This window comes from Ranitomeya variabilis, chromosome 3 (genome assembly GCF_051348905.1).
Source record: "Ranitomeya variabilis isolate aRanVar5 chromosome 3, aRanVar5.hap1, whole genome shotgun sequence".
In the NCBI taxonomy this organism is placed as follows: Eukaryota; Metazoa; Chordata; class Amphibia; order Anura; family Dendrobatidae; genus Ranitomeya; species Ranitomeya variabilis.
In genome coordinates this window covers 537190139-537203416 of record NC_135234.1, presented here as the reverse complement: position 1 = coordinate 537203416, position 13278 = coordinate 537190139, and the positions used below count along the sequence as shown (strand labels likewise).

Genomic DNA, 13278 nt, shown 5'->3' with positions numbered 1-13278 from the left:
AGCTGCCCCCACCAGAGAAGAAGGGGTAGATTGGAGAAGGACGGTAGACATCGTAGCTCCCAGGCAACTGTCCTTACACGATTGGTCTCAGCTGACTATTTCCCTGGAATGCCAATTTATGACCGGGTTGTGTTTCTTCAACCAAGGAAGGCCTAAGACGATAGGAATTGGCATACCTTCCAAGACGTATCACGACAGGGACTCTCCATGAAGAGTCCCTATACGCAGGTTTATATTATCTACGACTTGGGTCACCCTCCTCTGGCTGAGTGGGACAGAGTCAATTGCCTGAACACTAAGGGGTCTCGCCAGCATCCTACCCATCAGACCACGGGTCTATGCAAAGCGAGAATCCACCAAATTGAATCCCGCTCCGCTATCCACAAGCATCGGTACAGTCTCAGTAACCCCGCTAACCACCACTTCAGCAGGAATGATACACTGAGACGAAAAGATCGAGGAAATATACACACCCTGGTCGCCTTCCTCCACACGACCAGGGGGATGCGGCTTTTGAGATGGTGTACATACTTTGGTGCGAGAAGGGCAGACATTGATGTAATGACCTGTAAGACCGCAGTAGAAACATGCCTCCATCTCACGGCAAACCACAGGCAACCCTGTTTGCAAAGAGACTCCTTCCAGCTGCATGGGTTTATCAGTCTGTGTCCTCCCTAGAAAGAACAACAGGGGGCAGATTCGAGGTATGTCTCTCCCTGAGGCATCTATCCACCCAGATAGCAAGGGCCATGTGGCTTCCAATGACCCAGGAGTAGCATACTGCACCACTGCATACTGTAGCCTAGCTGACAGACCCTGACAAAAATGACTCCTAAGAGCATGTTAGTGGCCCGACCCCCTGCTTGATTTTTTCGGAGTCTAGACTCAGCCAGGGAGACGCCATCAGGATCCCCATACACCAGCACCAATGCTGCAAAAAACTCGTCCACCGACCGCAGAGATGGTGAATCGGTCGGCAGGGAGAAGGCCAAGGATTGGGGATCAGCCTTGAGAAGAACTCTAATTCCCATATGCTGTTCCTCACTCCCTGAAGAATGAGGGAGGAGCCTGAAATATAGTTTACAGTCCTCTTTTAATACCAAAAATATATCTCTCCCTCCAGAATACCTGTCAGGGGGAAAATTTTGGGTTCTGGTTGATCCTGCACATGAGCAGAGAGCCGAACCCCGACACCCGCTGGAGCTGCTGCACCACCTGACATTGCAGCTCCTTAACCTCATCTGTGAGGGTCTGGATCAGCTGGGCAAAAGCCTGAGCTTGAGCCATGGGTTGGTGATAATGTCATGGAATATATAATGACCCCACAGGGGGTCAGTCAGCGGACGACATGTCACACAACGGGATGATATAGGGAAGAGGAAGGCCCAACCGATAGGGACTACATTGTATAAGGTCATGGATTTCTTTTCATGTACATCCTCCAACGTGGTGTACGTGATACAATGTACAAGGTGCCCTGGAAGTACTATATTGGGGAAACTATGCAAAAACTACAAACTAGGATGAATCTACACCGACACACAATAAGGAATGAAATGGACACGCCTGTGGGAAAACATTTCTCTGGATCTGAACATTGTATGACTTAAAAGTCTTAATACTAAAAGGTAATTTGAAGGACTACAGAGAAAGAAAAATTTGAGAATTCAAACTGATAAAGATTTTCAATTCTTTGACACTAGGACTCAATTTAGCATTTGGATTTATAACTCACTACATGGATATAAATTCACTCCTCCATAAGACGGACCCCAGATAACTAAGAACATCATTCCCACTGCCTCTCCATTTGTAAGAAAATGCCTAATTTGATTTCCTTGGCTTATATTTAGGAGGCATCACCCCATCCACCTCATGAACAAATGTCCTACTGTAGTATCCCTTAAATGTTGTGCCTTTTTCTTATTAAGTTATTTGTAATTCTGCCTGAAGAAGGAGCCTCTGTGCTCTGAAAGCTTGCAAGCATATATTATATTCTGGTTAGCCAATAAAGGTATCACTCCGAGGATACTTTTGTCATCATCGGGCAGAAAAGTATTCACATTAAGTCTGTGGGTGTAACGCGAATAAATGTGGAAAATTTCACAGGGTATGAATACTTTTTCAAGGCACTGTGTGTCCTTCTTATACACTTGCAACCAAAATTGCACATAGTATTTTAGATGTGGCCACACTAGTGACTTGTATTTAGTACATAATTCCATATCTTATTTCTTCAGCCCATGTGCATGTGCTTACATTTATCTGCTTTAAACTTCATTTGCCATTTTTTCTGGAGTATCAGAGGTGTGGTTACAAGGTACATGAGAGCGAGACAAAAGCGTAGTCAAATGGTCCAAGGTCAGGGCAGGCAGCAGTGGTTCACATAACAAAGCCGGAGTCAGGGATGGAGAAGTCAAACAGAGCTGGTAAACAGACTGGGTTGATAATGGGGAAGCAAAATATGGAGATATGCTTAAAAGAGGGAAGTCTGCACAGACAAGTGCTGGGCATGAAATCTCATCATGTGCTACTTGTAGACAAAAGGGATGGGAATGACTTCAATCAGAGAAGTTGTCAAATATAAGGGTACCGTCACACAGTGCCATTTTGATCGCTACGACGGTACGATTCGTGACGTTCTAGCGATATCGTTACGATATCGCAGTGTCTGACACGCAGCAGCGATCAGGGACCCTGCTGAGAATCGTACGTCGTAGCAGATCGTTTGGAACTTTCTTTCGTCGCTTGATCACCCGCTGACATCGCTGGATCGTTGTGTGTGACAGCGATCCAGCGATGTGTTCGCTTGTAACCAGGGTAAACATCGGGTAACTAAGCGCAGGGCCGCGCTTAGTAACCCGATGTTTACCGTGGTTACCAGCGTAAACGTAAAAAAAACAAACAGTACATACTTACATTCCGGTGTCTGTCCTCCGGCGTCTCAGCTTCTCTGCACTGTGAGCGCCGGCCAGCCAGAAAGCGAGCACAGCGGTGACGCGGTGACGTCACCGCTGTGCTTTCCGGCCGCTGTGCTTACACAGTGCAGAGAAGCTGAGACGCCGGAGGACAGACACCGGAATGTAAGTATGTACTGTTTGGTTTTTTTACGTTTACGCTGGTAACCAGGGTAAACATCGGGTTACTAAGCGCGGCCCTGCGCTTAGTAACCCGATGTTTACCCTGGTTACCCGGGGACTTCGGCATCGCTCCAGCGCCGTGATTGCAACGTGTGACCGCAGTCTACGACGCTGGAGCGATAATCATACGATCGCTGCGACGTCACGGATCGTGCCGTCGTAGCGATCAAAATGGTACTGTGTGACGGTACCCTAAGGTACCTGGAGATAAATGTTTATTTGTGATCCTAACTATGTCTCGTCAGTCCTGTGTTCCTTGTATAGTCCACAATCTGATGATGACTGTCAACGACTCCCAGTATTTTTTTAGCATTGCTAAAGACATACTGAGGGTTGTAGGTTCATGTGATACAATTGTACATGGGGCTGACCTGACATCGCATTTGATCGCAGTACTAAGCTTGGTGATTTATTCATGTACTGATGGTGGTTCTGACACTGCATTCACGTACTGATGAAGGTTCTCGCACTGTATTCATATCCTGAAAATTAATGCAGTGCCAGAGCCATTTACTGTCAGTGGTTCTGATACTGAATTCACAAACTGACGGTGGTTCTGGCGTTGCATTCACGTACTGATGGTGGTTCTGGCATTGCATTCAAGTACTGATGGTGGTTCTAGCTTTGCATTCACGTACTGATAGTGGTTCTGGCACTGCAGTCATGTACGGAAGGTGGTTCTGGCGCTGCATTCATGTGCTGATGGTGATTCTGGCACTGTATTCATATGCTGACAGTGTTTCTGACACTGCATTCATTTGCTGATGGTGGTTCTGGTGCTGCATTCATGTGCGGACAGTGGTTCTGATCTTGTATACATGTAAAAATCCAAAACTGGATTTATGGTTATGTTAAAACTTTAAAATCCTGAAAATTTAGAGTATTGAGATTATGAGGATAATTTGGCAAAATTCTGCTCAGTTTATGCTCCAAAAACTCAATGAAAGTTAGCGTATATTTACACTTATTTTTGGAGCACAAAGTGAGCAGAATTTCTCCAAATCCTCAACACTTGGTTCTGGTGATGTATTATTAATGCAATGATTGTGGTTCTGGTAATGTATTCTTGTAAGTACCCCTTTAAATTTTTTGCAGCCCTTCGGAGTGGTTCAGTATGGCATTGCGGCCCTTGGACCAAAAAATGTTGCGCCGCCGGGTATAAATGTTCTCCTGCTATGTACTGTGTAATAGATGTGTCTCATCATGCAGGAACATGATCTGCACATGTCATAGCTTCTGGACAGGGGATGGCGCAAAAGAGAATTCAGACTGGACAGCATCGGATTGCAGCTGTTTCTTTCTGTGAGGCAAAGCTTTCCTGCTTGTCTTTAAATATGTTTTACCCAACAAAAAACAGCAGTTGTGGTCCCGTGCTATCCTGTCTGTGTTCTTTATTTTGCTTCATTCCCTGGTTAGAAGCTGTAGCATGTGCCGACCATGTTCCTGCACGGTCAGGCACAGACGCTACACAGTACATAGCAGTGGCACATTATTATCTCAGCACAGGAACATTTCTTTTTAAACACAGAAAATTGTGGAAGTACATTTTAATCCAAGATCTCTTAATTAAAATGTACTTTGTTCGTGGGAAAACCCCTTTAAATGGGCAGACTGACTACTAGTTTGTACACACCTGTGATGCTAATTACAGGACACACCTTAGTTTAACATGTCCGTATGGGCAAGATCATGGTCATGCCAGACTTAAAGAAATGTGTCATGAAGTAAGATACTTCTTAATGAATTTGGCGTATATTTCAGTTACAATGCACAACCTCCAAAATATTACTCCAATCAGGAGTTGGGCACATTTGGCTACACCTCATTCCACCTGAGCTGCGCCCACTTTTCTAATAGTTGGCGGCATAGCTGGCTGGTACCCTGACAGTCATTTCTGTCAGGGTCTGTCAGCTAGGCTACAGGATTCTTTCATGTACAAGATCAGTTGTCCTGGTCCCTTTGCAGAGAAACAGCCTCAAAGTATGATGTTGCCACCCTCATGCTTCACAGTAGGTATGGTGTTCTTTGGATGCAACTCATTCTGTCTCCTCCAAACATGATGAGTTTTGTTTCTATCAAACAGTTCTACTTTGGTTTCATCAGACCATATGACATTCTCCCAGTACTCTTCTGGATAATCCAAATGCTCTCTAGCAAACTTCAGATGGGCCTGGGCATGTACTGGCTTAAGCAGGGGGACACGTCTGGCACTGCGGGATCTGAGTCCCTGGTGACGAAGTGTGTTACTGATGGTAGCCTTTGTTACAGTGGTCCCAGCTCTATGCAGGTCATTCACTAGGTCCCCCTGTGTGGTTCTGGAATTTTTGCTCACCGTTCTTGTGATAATTTTGACCCCACGGGGTGAGATCTTGCGTGGAGCCCCAGTGGTCTTGTATGTCTTCCATTTTCTTATTATTGCTCCAAAAGTTGATTTCATCACACCAAGCTGCTTGCCTATTGCGGATTCAGTCTTCCCAGCCTGGTGCAGGGCTACAATTTTGCTTCTGGTGGCCTTCGACAGCTCTTTGGTCTTCACCATAGTGGAGTTTGGAGTGTGACTGTTTGAGGTTGTGGGCAGGTGGCTTTTATACTAATAACAAGTTCAAACAGGTACCATTACTACAGGTAATGAGTGGAGGACAGAGGGGCCTCTTAAAGAAGAAGTTACAGGTCTGTGAGAGCCAGAAATCTTACATATTTTTAGGTAACCAAATACTTATTTTCCACCATAATTTGCAAAATAAATCTTGCCAAATCAGACAAGGTGATTTTCTGGATTTATTTTCTCATTTTGACTCTCATACTTTGGTCTACCTATGATGTAAATTACAGGCCTCTCTCATCTTTTTAAGTGGCAAAACACGCACAATTGGTGGCTGACTATCAGGATCCTGTCAGCACTGGTGAACTGCCACGGCTGAGCAGGATGACTCGCCCACACTGTGGGAGAGCCCGGGATCAGATGCCACGGGGAAAGCTCAGGCAGACGAGACCTGAGAAGTGTGGCGAGAGGGGACGCTGACGATAACAGGAAGCAGAAGGACCTTCGATCATGTGACCACAGGGGGCGGGGCTTAGCGGTAAAGGAGGGGCGAACAGAGAATAATCAGAACGTAGGCAAGAAGTCATACACAGAGATAGAAGCGCAGTACAGGATGGTCAGGCAGAACTCTTAACGGGGACAGAACCAGATCAGAACCAGACAAGCATAAAGTAGCAAAGACACAGGCACAACAGGGTCATACACACTCGGCCAAGGGTAATAGTATAAGCGACGAGGAATGTCCCCACAATGAGGCTATAAGAAGCCTCCCAGACTCCCAGAGTGAGGCCGTCCAGATTAACCTCTGAACTACCTAATCCCACAATAAGCAGATCATGACACTGACTAAATACTTTTTTTCCCCACTGTATATGTTCTCTTCAGTAGTTAGGTGTTAATACCTCCCTCACGGACTTTATATTCTGTGTCAAAGTCAGTGGTAAAGTGCTGGATGGGAGATATGTTTCACTGCGCCTAATGGCGTCAGTGATATAAAATCCATAGTTTTCCTGCAGCATTCTAAGTGTTTTGAGGGGTTAAGTTATTTGCATAATAAGCTGGTTTTTATTTGGACATCCATACAGCGGGTGGGAGGATGTCCACCTTTTTTCCACCTCAGGAAGTGGTCTGGGGCTTAAGTAATTGGCCTTCAAAGGCAGCAATGTTCAGTGTCTGGAGAGGAACACACCAGGAAAGTGGTTTGTGGTAATGCACAAATGTGAACCATGTGTGTTCTGCTAGTGGTGAGTGGGAGGAACCCCGCTCTCAGAAGGACTGTGCTTTCTGCTACCGTATAGTTTTTTTTTACCTGTCTTGCCCAGAGGGCTGTATTTGTTTTACTCCACCTTGGTTTATGCTGTCCATAATAAACCAAAGGAAGTTCTTTAAAAATGCAGTGTTCCAATGTCTACCTTCGTGTACAGCTGAGTGTGCCAATCTACCATAGGTGGTGTTAGAAGTGCAGGCAGCATTCCCAGCGAACACATTTGACAGCTACAAAAGGTACTACATATCCTGGATGAAGGCAGCCACAAGTCAGCATACAACGTCAGGCAAAATGGAGGACCTGCTCAAACATCTGGTACAAGCACAGCAACAGCAACAATTACAGCAGCAACAGATGGCGCAACAGGAGACCAGTAAGCTGCTTATACAGCAGATGCTACAGCAGCACCAACAGCAGATTGACTTGGTCTCAGAGGCAGTTCGTGGACGGCCGGTAGCCCCTCCCTCAAGTCCAGGTGATGACACGTACGTCCAGAAAGGCGGTAAGATGAACCATGCAAAAATGACCCTTTATGATGATTTGGAGGCATTTTTGACTGCATTCGAGCAGGTGGCAGACTGTGATAAGCTACCATCAGAGCAGTGGGCAGAAGTGCTGGACCCCTATCTGACTGGTGAGCCCCAGAAGGCCTATTATGATTTGGCATTACAGGATGCGCTGGAATATGCCAAATTAAAAACTGAAATTTTGGCACGTGCAGGAGTAACTGTCAGTCAGAGCACAAAGGGTTCACCACTGGGCATATTATGGGGACAAACCACCGTGATCCCAAATGTTTGATCTGTTGCATCTTGTGCAAAAATGGTTGCAACCAGATTCCTCCACTCCAGCCCAGATGGTCGAGCAGGTTGTCATGGACAGATTTGTGCACTTCCTTCCTAGGCCGGTGCACACCTGGGTTGCCCAGGGAGATCCCCGAAATGCGGATGAACTGGTGGGCCTAGTGGAATGGTACCAGGTGGTCGAGAGGTCCCTAAGAAAGCCAGTGGGAGGTGCATCCAAATACTGGGGTACCCAGCGGGAACCTGAGTCTAGTCACTAGACACTTTATTTGTATTCTATTCAGGGCTAGCGCTGCCCCCTATGGGTCAATTTGTTTATTTCCAGCGTCCAATGAGTGATAATAACGCTTGTCTGTATAATGTGCAGCACTAGGCTATTGATATATTTTTTGCCACTTTTTTCATTCTGTTTATTTTGGCATACAAACTTTTTGTGATATATCTTCATATGCCTCTGTTATTTTGAGATAGGTATTGAGTAGTCCAGGTACATTTTTGCCTGATGTGTATTACATTATACTATTACATTATCTTTTTTTGGTAGCTATTCAGTATTATGAAGAGGCTGTATAGGCACTTTTGCAATGAGGGACATGGCTCTGTAGTAGCAGCTATTTTGTATTGTATTTCTCCCTGTTGATTGTGTATATGTTATGTGTAATAAAATATTACTTTCATCTTTAATTGGCATTTGCTTCCATTTTGGTTTGTAGGATTAGTATTGTTGGAAGTGCCCTTGATTAGGCCTATAATCTTTGGGTTTGCCCTAAAGAGGGGTAGTAGAGCCACCATTGGCAGAGTCCTAGATCCCAATGGGTCGCTAAGGGGTTGTCAAAGGCCATAGTGCTTTGCTGGAGATGTTGCGGTCCCGGAAATATAGCCACCCATTGTCCTTTGAGCAAATGGACTGCAACCTAGGCAGGACGCTACTCTTACTATGCCTATCCCGCCTGCAGTGTGGACCTTCAGCCCAGTGAGGGGCCGCAGGCATATCCCATGTTAATAAATGGGCTGCTGGTGTTAGGACTCTTAGCCTCAGTGAGCTTAGTGATCCTGATAAGGGCCACAATCCTCCAACAGTTGATCACAGAGAAATACGTGGGCCTCTGTTGTATCCACAGGGACTCCAAGGACTATCCCGCCGCCAGAGTGTTCATCAAACCAAGCCGGGGTACTGAGTCCCATGAGTTCGAGCTAGTCAAAGGTTTGCTACACCATGTGATAATCGGGCAGGATTTCAGCCTTTTCTGCAATTTGACCACCTTGCGTGGGGATACCAAGGAATGTAGACAGTGTGTCCTGGCTTGTGACGAGGACAAGATAGTGAATAGTGAGGCTGAAATTCCTGAACTGGGGGTTTCTGGCTGGAATTTTGGGAATTCCCAAATGCAGGATCTAACTTTAAAAAATGTACTTGAAAATGTGACTGTGATAAATGGGGTTGCCCAAGAGCCGGGGGCCGACACCAGGTTACCGTACATTGCAGTCAATGAGAAGTTGCTACATGGGGTCAGTAAACAGTGAGGGCAAGGATTAGAGCAGTTGTTAATCCTGGGACCCTATAGACGTATTGTACTAGATCTGGCCCATGCTCATGTCTTGGGGATGCATCTAGGCATAGATAAAACCCAAGAGCGAGTCCTTCAGAGGTTTTACTGGCCTGGGTTTTACAGGGATATTGTTAATTTCTGTTGGTCCTGCCCTACGTGTCAGCTAACTGCCGCAGTCTCCTAGTTCTGTTACCCATAATCAAAGTCCCATTTGACCGGATTGCCATGGACCTGGTTGTGCCATTAATTAAGTCTGCCAGGGGTCACCAATACATCCTGGTGGTAATGGACATGTTACGCAGTACCTGGTGGCGGTACTACTGAGAAACTCCTCAGCTAGTTCATATTTTCTACCGGAAGGGCCTGACAAAGGAGATCCTGACAGACCAAGGGACACCGTTCATGTCCAAGGTAATGAGGGAGTTATGTAAGGCTAAGTTCACACTTGCGTACTGGGGCTTTGCGGAGGGCTGCGTACGTCCTCCGCTAAGCCCGCCTACTTCTGCATACTTCAGCATGCGTCCTGCGTACCTATGTTTAACATTGATTACGCAGGATATGCGGATGTATGCGGATGCGTTAATTTGACACTCCCGCCGACCACACAGGAACGTAACAAGTTTTGCGTTTTGTGCGGATGGCGGGCGCGTCAAAACGACGCATCCGCATACATCTGCATATGTCCACATGTCCTGCATACCCAATGTTACAGATAGGTACATACACAGGATGCATGAAGACGTATGCGGAAGTAGGCAGGGCTTAGCAGAGGAAGTACGCAGCCCTCCGCAAAGCCCCGGTACGCAAATGTGAACCCGGCCTAGGACCCTCCAGATTACCCAACTTAGGACATCGGTGTACCTTCCGCAAACAGCCTGGTGGAGAGGTTCAACAAGACCTTGAAATCTATGTTGAAGAAGGTCGTGGAGAAGGATGGCCAAGATTGGGATTGCCTGCTGCTATACTTATTGTTCTCCATTAGAGAAGTCCCACAGGCCTCTACGGGGTTCTCGCCATTCGAGCTCTTAAACAGACGGCACCCTCGGGGTCTTCTCAAGAGCACAAATTCATCGATGGTCAAATAGTCCTCTGAAGCTGAGTTGGCATTCCAGGAGTTGAAGCTTGTTGTGTGCAGACAGCCGGTCTTTGTCGCACCAGGCTTCACTAAGGAGTTTGTGCTCCAGACGAACACCTCCAAGGTCAGTGTGGGAGCTGTGTTGTCCCAAGAAATAGATGAGGATGAACATCCAATCCTATACCTGAGTAGGAAACTCTCCTCCTGTGAGAAGAACTATGCCATCATACAGAAAGAGTGCATGGCCATCAAGTGGGCAATCAACAACCTGAGATACTACATGTTAGGCAGAAAGTTCAGGCTAGTATCAGATCATGCGTTCCTGAGATGGATGAGGGAAAAGAAGGGGAAGAATGTCTGGGTAACTAGGTGGTTTCTGGTGCTCCAGGATTTTAGTCTTCGTGTGGAGCACAGGCCAGTGAAGTTGCATGAGATCGCAGATGCCCTGTTCAGAGTCCCCTGCTTAGCAAGTGAAGGTGCCAAAACCCCCAACTTTGGGCAGGTGGGGGAGATATGTGATAAAGTCACTGGTAGAGTTTTCCTCCAGCACACTAAGTGTTGTGAAGTGTTAAGATAATTGCATAATGGGCTGGCTTTTATGTGGACATCCATAGATCTGGTAGAAGGATGTTCACCTTATCTCCACCCCAGGGTGTGGTCTGGGGCTTAAGTAGCTGGCCTCCAGAGGCAGCAGTGTTCAGTGTCTGGAGAGGAACACTCCAGAGAAGTGTTTTTTGTTTATGCTAAAACCTGAACCGTGTGTGTTCTTCTAGCAGTGAGCGGGAGGAACCTCGTTCTCAGAAGGACTGTGCTTTCTGGTACCATTGTTTTTTCCTGTCTTGACCAGAGGTCTGTATTTGTTTTACTACAACTTGGTTATGCTGTCCATAATAAACCAAAGGATGTTCTTAAAGCCGCAGTGTTCCTGTGTCTACCTCCTTGTACAGCCAAGTGAGCTGATCTACCACAATTCATACTACTGTATATATTTTGCCTCCAGTAGATAGATTTATATACACTCATAAATTTTGTATTCATCTTATATATTTTGTCTTCAGTAAATAGGTATATATCTCCCTTACAGACTTCATCTTTATACCTTACAGACTATATCTTTATACCACTGTATTTAGCTTCCACTTACTAGGTATATATCTCTGTTATGGACTTTCTCTACATCCTATATATTTTGTCTTCAGTAGCTAGTGTGGTAGATTGGCTCATTCGGCTGCTCACAGAGGTAGACACAGGAACGTTTCATCTGTTGGTTTATGTAAAATATACAGCATAAACCAGTGCAGGGTTGAAGAAGATAAATATGGCCTTTCTGGCATAATGGGAAAACAAAAGATAACATATAGCACCATCCATATGCCGCGGGATCTGCCCGCTAAGGAAAAAACAACAGGGTTCAGTAATTAGCCTACACTATAAACAGAGCTCTCGCCTCCAGGCACATCGAACACCCAATGACTCAAAAGGCTGACTATTTACCTTCTAAACCCCAGGAGGAGATATGGTGAACAGCCTCCCACCCGCTCTTCAGCTGTTAACTTAAAAATCTAGCCCTTAAAATGGCCGATTAACCCCTCTCAGCACTCACTGTACTGGAGCTTTTTCCTTAAGTTCATATCACTGAAACTAACAATCTCAGTGATACATATCTCCCATCTAGTACTTTACCATGGACATTGTCAAACTTGGCATACCGTATATTTCCCTTTCTGGACTTTTTATTTATACTACTGTATATATTTTGTCTTCAGTAGTTAAGCATTTATTTCCCTATGCTCATTAAATCTTAACAAGCTGTCTTTATTTCCTTTTGAGAAGTAAATTATTCTGAATATATCATTGTTATGTAGAGAATGGCTAATGTGAACAGATTTTCAATTGCCATCTGTATCTTTTTATAATGTTTTTTTCTTACTGTGCCTTCACATTTAAAGGCTTACATTAAATCCCAATGAATAAAACGTAGAATAAGCTATGTAATGACAGTGTTGGATTGTGTACATTTAACCATTTGTTTTGAGTCATGTGGACTGGTTCCATTTTGAAGATTATAAGAGACAATTGCACCATTCTGAATTGTGGGTGGGAACCATTAGTAACCCCACAACAGAGTAACTTGGTATGAGGGCTCAAATAGATATCTGTGATGTTGTTATTTCAACTCATTAGCTGTGTGGTTGGGCAGACATTTGTGGTTAAAATATGAGTGCAGATATCCTTGAAGCAGTTAAAAGTAGTAGTGACATGTCCATCCTTCAGCGGTTTCCATTGGGAGGTCACCTGCTCACTATACTTGAAAGTACAACAGCAAAACAACAGAGGCTTTGCAAGGGAAAACTTGGTGGTTATTCCAGTGTCTAAAAGACTCCGCATACAAATACGCTTAGGGTGCAAAACATGAAAGAAGCATAGTTCGAAAAGGTAAGTGAATCCGAATATCCAAATACCTGATCTAATAATTGAAGTGATTCAGCAGGCTGTAGATGGGAACTCTTTTGTTGATTGCTTGCATTCAGTTTTATTAAAGAGGTTGTCCTCTGTAATATTTTTTTGAATGTGTTGTGAACAACATTTTTTATGATTTTGCATTACTTGTTAATATATTACAGGTTCTCCTCCTGAACTTGATAGTGTAGCCTGTGACAGACAACATAGCCCTTTAGTCCAGAAAATGGCTGTTAGCATAGTGAAAACTGGGGAAACCATTTTCAATTAGTGGAGGCTGATGGACCAGTCTGGCCACATGCTCCTCCGCATTCAGACATTTTGAGGACAGGAGAACTGTGCAGTCAGTGAGTAAAGCTACTCTTAAAAAGAACAGGAGAAAAACCTGTAATGCTTATATATTAGTAAGTGCCACAAAATAATGTCCTCAATACATTTAAA

General features: G+C 45.0%; 1 protein-coding gene across 7 annotated transcripts in view; it reads left to right on the top strand.

Moving 5' to 3' along the window:
* POGLUT2 (protein O-glucosyltransferase 2) overlaps window positions 1–13278 on the top strand; it is a 139679-nt gene that overhangs the window by 56918 nt on the left and 69483 nt on the right. The gene's annotated exons all lie outside the window — the stretch shown is intronic.